The following is a 12,000-nucleotide window of genomic DNA, read 5'->3' as shown; positions in this document are numbered from 1 at the left end:
TGCTCTGCCACTGAGCTACTGGCCCCTCTTGGACCAGTCCATCGTTGGTCCGGGTGTGGCTTATTTCCAACACCAACACCCCCCCTTAAGCCACACCTCTCGTGTGCTATGATTGTCATGAACTAATGCTTATGGACTACTCAAAAGGCTTAATCACTGTGACAAAATCCTTAACTTGTCTTTCTATGGAATGACCTCTGCATATAAGGGGTTTACCATACTTTCTTCAATCATACCTTTGATCATTATTCTTGAAAAATCTCACTCCATCGTCAATATATACCAACAAACTTGAAATATCTTTGTGACTGAAATGATTCATTTGTTGTAGTTGTGACTGGTGATAGAAGTTAATGCTCTGCCTTGGGGAGTTTCATGGTGCCTTTGGTAGTGCATGTGTACGAGTAATTATGTGTCTCTAAGTTGCTATTGTTGAGACATGGACCAGCTAGGACTCAAACCTAGGACTTTCCAATGTTGCTGGAGTGCTCTACCACTGAGCTACTGGCCCCTCTTGGACCAGTCCATCGTTGGTCCGGGTGTGGCTTATTTCCAACACCAACAACTATGTACCCTGAAGTATCATTGTATTCATTGATTATCATCCGCTTGGTGGCTTCTCTATACTCATAGATCTTAAGACAATGACTATGATCTGTGATCTTGAGGAATGTTCTAAACTCTGTCTCTTTGTATGATGACAAAAATGTATCTTCATTATTATTTTGTGTATCTTTCTTTATCACCATGTTGGTTCCTATGGGTAACTCATGCTTTTCAAGCTCAACTTGCTACTGCTCATATCTTCATACATTATCCAAGATGCCACGAAACCTTTATAGACTACTCTGTCCTTTATTAGCATTGTCTTTTCTTCTGTTGTATTTAAACATCTCAATGCCCTAGATCTTCTCTAGGTCTTTGAGAAGGGTTGTATTACTGTTCTATACCTAACACTATCATTCATGCCTTAACACTGTGAATGGACTGCACTTTGGTTTGAGACAAATGAGCTTTGGTTTGACACTGTCATGCCATTATTTTGTAGCAGACTTTGTTGTTAGAAACTTCTTCCCTACTCATCAGCATTATGTATAGAACTGTGTGTGACCTAGGGCTGCAAACTCGATTGAATCTGCCCTTTAACATTGAAGATTATATTATACCCTATGTTAGTTGTCCTGAGAGCTTAGATTTCTGCTCTTAGGGTGCAAAAAGGTCTATGAATCTCTCTGTATTTTTGAGAATCTTAGAGTCATGAATGGCCTTCCCATGAAAAATTGTTGTCACTTAACATAGTCTTCAAACTCGTGTCACTGTCAATGTGTTCCAAGGATTTGCCATCGTTCATGACAGTTCATGTCCCTTATCTATACTTCCACATTTTGCAAACACGTGCCTACCAAAGCATTTACAACTATAATATATGACACAAATCTCCCTTTGATTATGCTATGATGGATGTCCATACCCTGCTCCAAAGCTCCCTATTTTGATACAGACAGAGAGAATGTTGGCAAAGGTTGTGGAATCTGGCTGCCAATTGCATTTTCTTGAAATTTTCTAAAGCCTTTCCAACAAATCGATTTTTTGCATATCCTACAATCATTGCAGGATATGAATGGCTGCAATTAATTTTAGAGCAGTAACCTATGTTTAAGATTGCTCTTTACTACTGTAATTGTCATTTTCTTACTATTTTGGTCTTGTATTGGCTGTCAAAGGGCTACGGTCACTATCCTCTTTCAAGATGACTAAAACTGTCAATGATAATGAAATCCCTTAGCATCAATCTTTGGTGCTGCTTTCTTATGTCAACACTATCCTTTATGCTTGATGCTCACTGTTCATGAGGCTCTGTTCTCAGTCCTTGGCACTGTGATCATTGGTTCTTATGAAAATTGTAATTGGTGTTTCTTTTCTCAGACTTGACATGAGTGTGGCAAAGTCGTTATTTGCCTTAAAGGGTCTGAGGCTACTATTTAGTTGTGACTGAGACCTCTATGGTAAGCAAGATTGTCATAAGCATGCTTTTTCACTGTTATTGTTGCACTAAACATTGTTATCATGCCTTTGGATAGTGATTTTTCCTTCAAGAAATCAAATTGTTCTATGATTACAAGTGTTGACCCTTATTTAATCCCATACATTCCAAAGTTGATTCATCTTGTAACAACCATGCCTATCATTCCTTAAAAGCTTGGACTTGTTTGAACTTCTATTGCTTCACTGCATGGTCCATTCGATTCATTGATCACCTATGACTGTGATAAGAATCGTTTGTCCTCAATATGGCTTAAGGGTACTGTCCTTATATATACATTGTTGTTGCTCTAATATTATCTTTTTGTTGTATCCATGCAAGGGTTTGTCACTGTATTAACTTTTGCAATGGACTGTTATCATTGTTTTGGATTCATTATTTTGGTGCTCTTTTTACTATCAACAGTCCTTTTCTCTCTATAATATTATTGGCATGGTAGTTCATTTCTTGAGTCTCTTTGTATCTTCAAATCCTTACATAGTACTCTTAAGGTTGTCTTTATTAGCTCTCTGTCTTGAGTAACCTTCATGGCCCACTGATCATTCTAACTACTTGCTTTGCTGCTCACAATCTTATATGTGCTTAAATATTACTATCTCGTGTTGGTATGAATCTTTCTTAAGCCTTTTATGATTGTCATAACCTATCCAAATCTACCATAAGGCTTTCATTGTCATGAATATCTTCTCATTTGCATGTACTTTAACCTTCTTCATGGGTTCTCTTGACTATTATGCTATGGAGATCTCTTTAATCTTCTCATTGGCTCTTAAAGCATTACTGTCTCAGATTTGTCCTTTGTCCTAATGTGTAAGCATCCTATCACTTGATCTCAGTTCGACAATCTTCTTCATTATCTTATTTTTAAATTTTGACAGGGATCGTGTTTTTCTAATTTCTTTGAAAGATTGCCATTCACACTATTAGTCCATAAAGGAAGTTAATCACACTATAAACATGGTTCGATGCTACAAAGACAGAGCAGCTCCCTGCCAAAGACATCATCAAAGGATGAATATGACAGTGACCTCCGAAGTGATATAGAAAACGGTGAGAATTGAAGAAGACAATGAGTTTGCAGTTATAAGAACCAAACACAAAGCAGTGGGTCAAAAGATAGTCATCCTGTATGGTCAATCACACAAGAAACTAGTCACAAAATGTAGTCAAAACTCAAAAGCTTTAGGCTCACAGTCATCTTTGAAAGATAGTTGCTCAAAACACAGTGATAGCCAAATCATTGATATTTGTCACTATGAAAGGCATACATGATAGAGGTGAATTATCACCCTCTAAATAAGAAGAAGTGTTGGGCATCACCATAAGAGTGCAGCAAAGACTATATTTTCTAGATTTAGAGCAGCAAAGAATACCATAGCATGTGATCATTAACAGTTTGATGATAAAGTGATCATTGTGTTTTCAGAGCAATATATCATCAATATTGTGATCTGCATGATATGAGACAGTGGCTTATTTGAGAAATAATTCATGCCCTTGTAGAAGATAGTGAGCATTAACTAGGGTTAATGTGAATAACTTGCACTAATGTTTATTAAAACTTGATAAAGAATATATTCTTAATGCGTATCCTAAGACTACGTTACCAATCTAATTTTATTATTCATCATGTATGAGAACATAGATTAGTAGCAGTTTGCTATATTGGGCATATAGCAGACTAAGGATCATGTATAACAAAGACAGAGCAACTCTAATTTATATGTTAAGGTGAACTATATCTTATGTATAGTTCGTTGTAACGGTCTTTGCACTCTTTATTTCTTTATAACACATATATAATGTCCTCTTTCTTTATCCTGATAATGAAAAGAGCGTTACAGGTTTAAGAAAGAAAACTTATATTATAACATATATTGACTATCTTAATACATGTTGTATCAGGTTTATTCCCTGATACAACAATATATTATATCATAATGACAAATCATTGGAGTAGGACATGTATCTTAATAAAGTCACTTGTCTTAATATACGTTGTATCAGGACATATATGGTCTCTAGTGCTTTATTCCCCTTTGCTCTAATATATTGATTTTGAACCTTAGAAGTAAAGCTTCAATTAGTGAAATAAGTGACAAAATATGATCTACTTGAAGATGTAGTGACAAGTAAACTTCCAAGATCTAGTTGATTTTGTCCATATAAAATTTGACAAATTTTATTCTGTTTGTGAAAAGATGGTGCAAACAGAATAATAGTAAGATCATAATATGAATTACTATTATGAACATATATCTAAATAGTAATATATCTAATGTGAAAATATGGTAATGATTACATATATCTTATTTTTAAGAAATATGATATATGTTCAAATGTGAAAAGATGGTACAAATAGAATAGTAATAAGATCTAGTTGATTTTGTCCATATAAAATGACAGGTTATATCTTATAGTAGTGCTTATTAAGATATAAGCACTAATTCATGTCCATATATCTGCATTGGTATGAATAAAGGTATATTCAATAGTAGTGCTTAACTGCCTTGATTGTGTTGACGTTAAGAAGAACATATAGCATATATGCCCAGTAACTAAGGTCAAGATTTTTATTTCATTATATGTGTCAAACTGTATGTAGTGCTTATTGAGATCATATATAATGTCCTCTTTGTTATGCCTTTTATGAGTCATACAACACAAATAAGCCATTGTCTCAATCATTAAGAAATATAAGATAACATAATATCACAAATAAGCTTTAGTTGGTTAAAGCTCACTACGTTAATGTGCTACTGATTTGTTGACATTGAGGTATATCAATATCCAAGATTTGAAGCCTTTGTTGAGATCTTATAACCTTGCTAATGTGATCACTAGACTATAGTAAACACAAGTCTAATATCGTGCAGTGATTCAAGTATTGCGCAAATCATAATAGCCACCCTCTTTGGGATTGAAGAATGTCATTGGACAGAGACTGCATATCTTCATGTCTCAATAAGCTTACACCCAGGGCTTAATCATATCACTGTGTTTTCTCTATCTTCATATGCTTCTTGTGGTTGAGATCAATGGCTTTATTCATTTATGGCTGCTATAGGATTTGTGTATCCCTACATGACTGATCCATGCACTGTGTTTTTGTCATATTCATCCTTTGATGATGTCTTTGGCTGGGAGCTACTTTGTCTTTGCAACATACTTCTGCCTTGACTGCACTTTGTAAAGACGACTATCACATTATTCTTGATCATGTCACATCTCTTGACTGTGAATTTTGTGACTGCTTGCTGTCTCAAATGATTAACCTTGCTATGTCTTGAAGTCCTTGTTCATGGTGAATGTGTTACTGTCTTTATTTCATTGACAGTTCACTTCTGCTAATGACAATATTTTTCAGTGATCTTTGCACATTTACTCTTTAACGGTCATATGACTACTACTACAAGCTTTTATCATTGCCCTTTGGTTCCTTTAGATAGTGAATGTGCTATGCTCTCATGATCTTCTACATGATTTTGAGCTCTAATTCAACCCTCCTTCCTTGATGGTGTATACCCGCAATGTTGTTGTAGTGATTGATTTATCCCTTACATTGTCTTTGCAACATGCTTACTGTTATCACAAATATTGCATATCTTCCATTACCTTTCACTGTCATGGCTTCAAAGAGTTTTTAATTTTCTTTGTGATTCTATCTGTGTCTTTTACCCTCTATGCCTTTATGACTGTGACAGATCTTCGAAGAACATGGTACAAACACACACCCTTTCATCGTATCTGTTCAGGGCTATGATCTTCTATTAGCTTCAAAGGGATTCATCCATTAATCACTGTCATATTCTTTCTCAGACCTTGTCAAGGTATAATGATGACTATCCTATATCTTAGCTTGTCTCAGACCTCTATCTTGTAGCATAACTGTCCCAAAGGATTTTCCTTAATTGTGAACTGCTGGTTGTCTTTGTTATAAACTTTTGTGACTGTAACCTTGAAGATGAACTTTTTACATGGGACTGCACTATTCTTCTTGAGCAATAGACCTCTTATTTATTGTTCACACTTAGTTGCATTGTCTTGTGGATACCATCCAATACCATTTTATGATGAAAATAATGAATCTTTACTTCTCTTTACCTTATTGAATGTGCTCATGAATGTCAAGATTTTTTTTCAATCCCATTGAATCATGTGTCTTGATATTGACTTTTCAAAGACTCACAAGTACTATCTTTTGTGAAAAAGTTCACTGTCTTGGCTATAGGTTTTGAAGCTTCCACCCTGAAGGCTTATCCTTATTGAGTCCTTTGACTATCTTTATAATCTGTATTTGTGTTTTGTCTCCTTAGATTTTAACAGTGACCTCATTTGATGACCTGATCTTTGTCATAGGTTCTACAAGCATTGTTTTTTCTTTGAATCACATGGGTATCTTTTCACTATCCATAAGTGTCTTTGATTGTCATTATTTATGTAGATCTAAAATTTTCTTTTCTTGGCTTTTGATCATTATTTCCTAAGCTTTTGTTCATGATAGTGGCCTCTTCTTAATGGCTGCTCTCTGGTATTCATTCCAATTTCTAGTTGACTGTCTTTACAATCAGGGATAACTTTAAGAAACCACCCCCCGGGCAACTGTGTAAAATCTTGGCGAATCGGACTTTATTTTCGGGGGGAAATTTTCATATCGATGGCGAATTTTTTTTTTTAAATGGGAAAAAAAATTATTTTGTATTGGCGATTTTTTTCTAGGGTACGATAATTCCATAATTTTTTGGCGAATAATACCTTGTTCTATGGGGAAATATTTATTGTGGGAGGCGAATAATTTTTGTTAAAATGAACAAATATATAATTGTATGAGCGAAAATTTTTACTCCGAAGGGAAAATTATTTAAATGTATTGGCGATTTTTATCCACCGCTTGAAAATTATTTAAATGTGTTGGCGATTTTTATCCACCGCTTGAAAATTATTTAAATGTATTGGCGATTTTTATCCACCGCTTGAAAATTATTTAAATGTATTGGTGAATATTTTGTTATTTATGGAAAAATATATAATTTATTGACGATTTCATGAATTCATTGCCATTAAAAGACAAGGCACATCACATCACATCAGTACATCACATCACATAAATTCATAATACAATGAGTTTGGACTCTGCACGATGTATCAATAAGCGCGGCCTCTTTGACACGTGAAGGGTGACACATACTTAAAATCTATCAATGCTTTTAAACCGTTCGATGATCGTAGATCAATGGCTGAAGTTTTATTTCGGCCCAATTTTTTGAAGAGAACATAGCTCACCAGAAAGTGCCCGGAATGGAATTGGATTCAATAGACACGTATCAAATGTCACGAATCACAATCGATAATTTTGTTCATTTAATATATATCTATTCACTTACGACGATCCACTCTGTCCCCACGACTTCCAATGTGATACTTGCCAATTTGGTACTGGTTCATAGTTGTTTCCATTTTCGCACAATAGTGCATTTATGGGAAAGATTTGTAGAGATACGAAAGATTTAAAAAAATTTATAGCAGTTAATACGATTAAAGAAGTAATTATTACAATCAAGAGCTTCAACAATTTATAGACGATCTCTGCTCCTTTCATCTTCAATTAGCCTTTGCCATTTGGTATTTAAATCATCGGAGCTTCAGCTCACAGTATTTTAGGTTTATAAGCTTAGGTAACCAGGTTGTTTAATTTGTTAATCTGTTTTCTCAAGATGGACACTCCCATCCGCTTGAGAAGCATTTCTGCAGAGGACCAGAGGGCCTTTCTAGGCTCCGTTAGAGACCCGACCCTCGAATCAATCTGTAATGAAGTTGGGTCGTTCACCAATGAGGCTGTGCGGATGGTGCTGTGCAAAGAGTTTCTGCAAAACGAAAATATGTATCGTGTTAACACGGACATTACATCCCTCTTCTTAGCGTCTCTTCTGGATCTAGGAGGAGACAAGGTGGATATGCTGATGCTGTTGAGGAAAGTTTTTAAGGAAGACTTCCGTGGAGACGACATTACTCTTGTCGTCCTTGCAGAAGTAGGGGTGGGGATCCCTTGGGCGAGTGAATTATCCAAGCTTCTCCTCCCTGACCAAGCAGTGCTAGTGGCCAGGCAACCGTTTCTCCTAAACCTGAATGCGGATGAGCTGACGCGTCGCAGAAAATGGGCGCGGATTGGTAGGGACTTCCTCCGGAAATGGTTCTTCCTGGACCACTTTCCAAACTACGTGGCTTGAAGAATTCTTTCAGCTTATGTTGTCTGAAGAATTCTACATGGAAGGAGGGCCAGATTCTTAGGGCAAATTTGTAAACAATTCCACTACCTGTGCCCTAGCCCCGCCTGCCTGAAGTTCGTTTTTCCTATGTCCTCGAACCCTAGCAGGTTGAGTGACAGTGGCTCATTCATTTTGGCTTTTAAGTTTTTGGGGGACTCGAGTCTCAAACGGAAAAATTGTAAATTTCAAAAGCATAAATATTAATGATAATTTTTCAAATTCCAGTTTGTTTCAGTTTGCCTCTTACGGTCTTATGGATATAAAAATGCTTTCTATGATTCTATTTCATTTTTATTAATTAATTTCTTTCAAATGCTTTTTGTATATGAGCTACGTTATTTCAATTATTTGTTAAACAATGGAAATAAATTTAATACTGTGATCTTTTTTATGTAATGCTATAAATTTTTTTTTTAGTTCGTTCCATTAATTATTTGTACATTGAATATGGTTGATTATAGTTTTATAAATATATAGTCATTCGAAATACAAAATTTCAAAACTTTGAAGATACAAAAGTTTATCGGTAAAGGTTTTTTCATTTTATTAATTCAAAAGTTTCAAGATACAAAATTTGCAGTCATTCATGCATAAACACAGACAAAGAGAAAACCATACTGCCCACAGCTTATAACAAGCAGACAAAAAAACCAGTTCATTGCCGATAGGCCGCTCACTCAGTCTCACTATACCCCTGGGTCGCTTACTCCCAATCCCTTCCCTCCTCGGAGGTCGATGCTTTGGCTTTCCCTTTTGCCGCTTCAGCTTTCATTTTTGGAATGCAATTTAGGCACCCGAAGTCGGGATCGCCCTCCAAGCTTGCCAGTAGCTGTATGGCCCTTCCTTCTTCAACCTTATCTCTCAATTCCCTACCAACCTCCATCCTTGCCATCACATGCAAAGCCTTCAGGACTTCATCCACCCTAGTTAATTTCACAAAGAGTTTCATCGCTTCCCACCCCACTTGGGCACGTTTACGACATTGGTATTTGATTTCAACCTCTGGGCCACGAATAAAAGGAAGTAATTCGTCCTAGTCGTCCCCTTCCTTAATTCGAATGCCAACTTCCGGCACCACCCACTCCAAGATTGAATCCAGGTTAATCAAAAAATCTCTATCAATCAATTTGACCAATGTAAGTTTTATTTTTTCCACCTCCGATTTGAATTCACAGGCCCATGCCAGAATCAAAGAGTAAACCTCTATGTTAGTTCGATACCGGTGATTGATATGTGCCACCTCCTCCGCAAGCATTAGTCGAGCTGTCGCCCACAACTTCTCCTCCTTAAACTTGAACAGTCCTTGCATTCGTTTATCAGATACTTTGCCCAAAAAGGGCACCAACTTCTTGTCAGTTCGAAGTGTGAAATTGGCCTCCATGGTCACCTGCAATTTCAAAAGCACTTCCTACAAAAAATGTCTTACAGAAGCTACGATTCTACGAACTACATATTTGTTCTGTTTCAAAGCAAAAACTGGAAGCTATGATTCTACGAACTACAAATTTGTTCTGCTTCAAAGCAAAAACTGGTACACAGATCATAAGGTAATAAATTCTGCCTCCGTCTTAACTCTTATAGGTCGGGTAATGAATGTGCACGATAAGGCATTAATGCCATGAGATCAAGAAAAAGATTTCCTGCCATCCTCCCCTTCTTCCGTTCGTGCGACATGCCGCAGACAACTCCTTCTGCAACAATTAATCGCCACCTTGGTATTTGTACTTTCCAAATTTGCTCGCCTTAATAGGTTGAGGACTATTTTTGAATTTCAAATTTTTACAAATAATATTAACATTATATTTAATAGTTATCTCAAACTATTGCATTTTGCACATTTTTAAAATTTAAATGTTTCTTATTATGGGATCGACGACATCTGAGAACACTCAAGTTCTCAACAAGTATCATCGTCCGTCGGATGGGCAAAGATCAACGACTTAGGGTGGATTTCGGCCCAAATGTGGGTATTGAACACATTTGTGAGAACTTTATCCGGAATTGAACATTGTAAATTTAATTAAATATAATTAAGTCTATAGTCTATAGACTATAAATCTCTTTTTCGGGCGAAATTTTAAAATGATTAAATATACTTTAAAAACAGACCCAAAAAGTGTCACGGGTCTGGTGACGTGCCAAAAAAATGGCAAAAGTCGTGGGACCCACTTCATCTCAAAATAGGGACCATCGACCCGACCACCGTTGGATGAACAAAGATCAACGACTTATGGTTGAATTTCGGCCCGAATGTGGGAAGTGAACACCTTTCTGAGAACTTTGCCCAGAATTGGACATTTTAAATTTAATTAAATATAATTAAGTCTATAAAGCTTTTTTTCGGGCGGAGGTTTAAAATGATTAAGTAGACTTAAAAATCAAACCCAAAAAGTGACACGTGTTTTAGTATGGTGACGTGCCAGAAAAATGGCGGAAGTCGTGGGACCCACTATATCTGAAAACAGGACCATCAACTGTTGGATGAATAAAGATCAACGACTTAGGGTGGATTTCGGGGCGAATGTGGGAAGTGAACAACTTTTTGAGAACTTTGCTCGAAAAAGTGACGCGAGTATGGTGACGTGCCCGGAAATTAGTAGAAGTCATGGGACCCATGACAACTGACAACAGGTACCATCGTCCGTTGGATGAGCAAAGATTGACGACTTAGGGTGGATTTCGGCAAAATGTGGAAAGTGAACACATTTGGGAGAACTTCGCCCGGAATTGAAACGTTTTAAATTTAATTAAATATAATTAAGTCTATAAAACACTTTTTCGGGGGGAAGTTTAAAATTATTAAACAGACATAAAAAACAGGCCCGTAAAGTCATAACAGGTACCTTGGGGTCCCTCATCCGTTGGATGAGCAAAGATCAATGATTTAGGGTGGATTTCGGCTCGAGTGTGGGAAGTGAACACATTTGTGAGAACTTTGCCCAAAATTGAACGTATTACATTTAATGTCCTCAGAATTTATACAACATGATTCATAATGTTCTCGGAATTTATACTGAAGTAATGAATGTTTTGTCCTTCCGCATCGAATAGTTATTAATAATAATTAATAAAATTACAACATGATTCTAGATATTTTGCCCTTTAGGTTTTACTTTTCTACTTTTCAGATTTTTAAAAATAATCGACTCGTAAATCATAATCATCTTTCATTTCATGGATAAACCTGTAAATCAAGGTAGATTCAAAAACAACTACTAGATTGAGGAATGCAAGTTGCAACAGAGACTGTTTGCACCAAACTAGTGAAATAGAAATTCCAATTTTCGGGTAAAATCTAGAACACCTATATCCCGCCTTTTTTGCTTTTGGTAATCTCGTGGTCCAATTTGAGGGTTAGCATTTTGAGGGTTTTATCTAGCATTATTTTGAATTATTAACAATAATAGTGATGGGGAAAACGGGAAGCAGTAGTTCAACAAGAAGCCAAGTGAAAAACAAAATGTACCTAATCGAACTGGTTAAAACAACAGGTTTCACTGATGAATACCATGATATTTATGACCCTGCTATCTATGGTGAAAAGCGTATCATAGATATTAGATATACATTGTCTAGTAAGGCAAGAGATGCATCCAAGGCAAAATTTACTGTTTTCAACCCAATGTTACAACAAAAAACAAATAAAATCGCATCGTGAGATGTTGTATTGGGAAGCATGGTGTTACCTGA

General features: G+C 36.2%; 1 non-coding gene across 1 annotated transcript; it reads right to left on the bottom strand.

The window, feature by feature from the left end:
• Positions 1–440: 440 nt before the first annotated feature.
• TRNAV-AAC (transfer RNA valine (anticodon AAC)) lies at positions 441–511 on the bottom strand. The gene has a single exon. It is a non-coding gene; the product is annotated as a tRNA-Val (tRNA).
• Positions 512–12,000: the final 11,489 nt, after the last annotated feature.

The sequence above is a fragment of the Cryptomeria japonica genome, chromosome 1 (genome assembly GCF_030272615.1).
Source record: "Cryptomeria japonica chromosome 1, Sugi_1.0, whole genome shotgun sequence".
NCBI classification, from domain to species: Eukaryota; Viridiplantae; Streptophyta; class Pinopsida; order Cupressales; family Cupressaceae; genus Cryptomeria; species Cryptomeria japonica.
The sequence above is the reverse complement of the archived record's forward strand: the minus strand, read 5'-3'. Positions and strand labels throughout refer to the sequence as shown.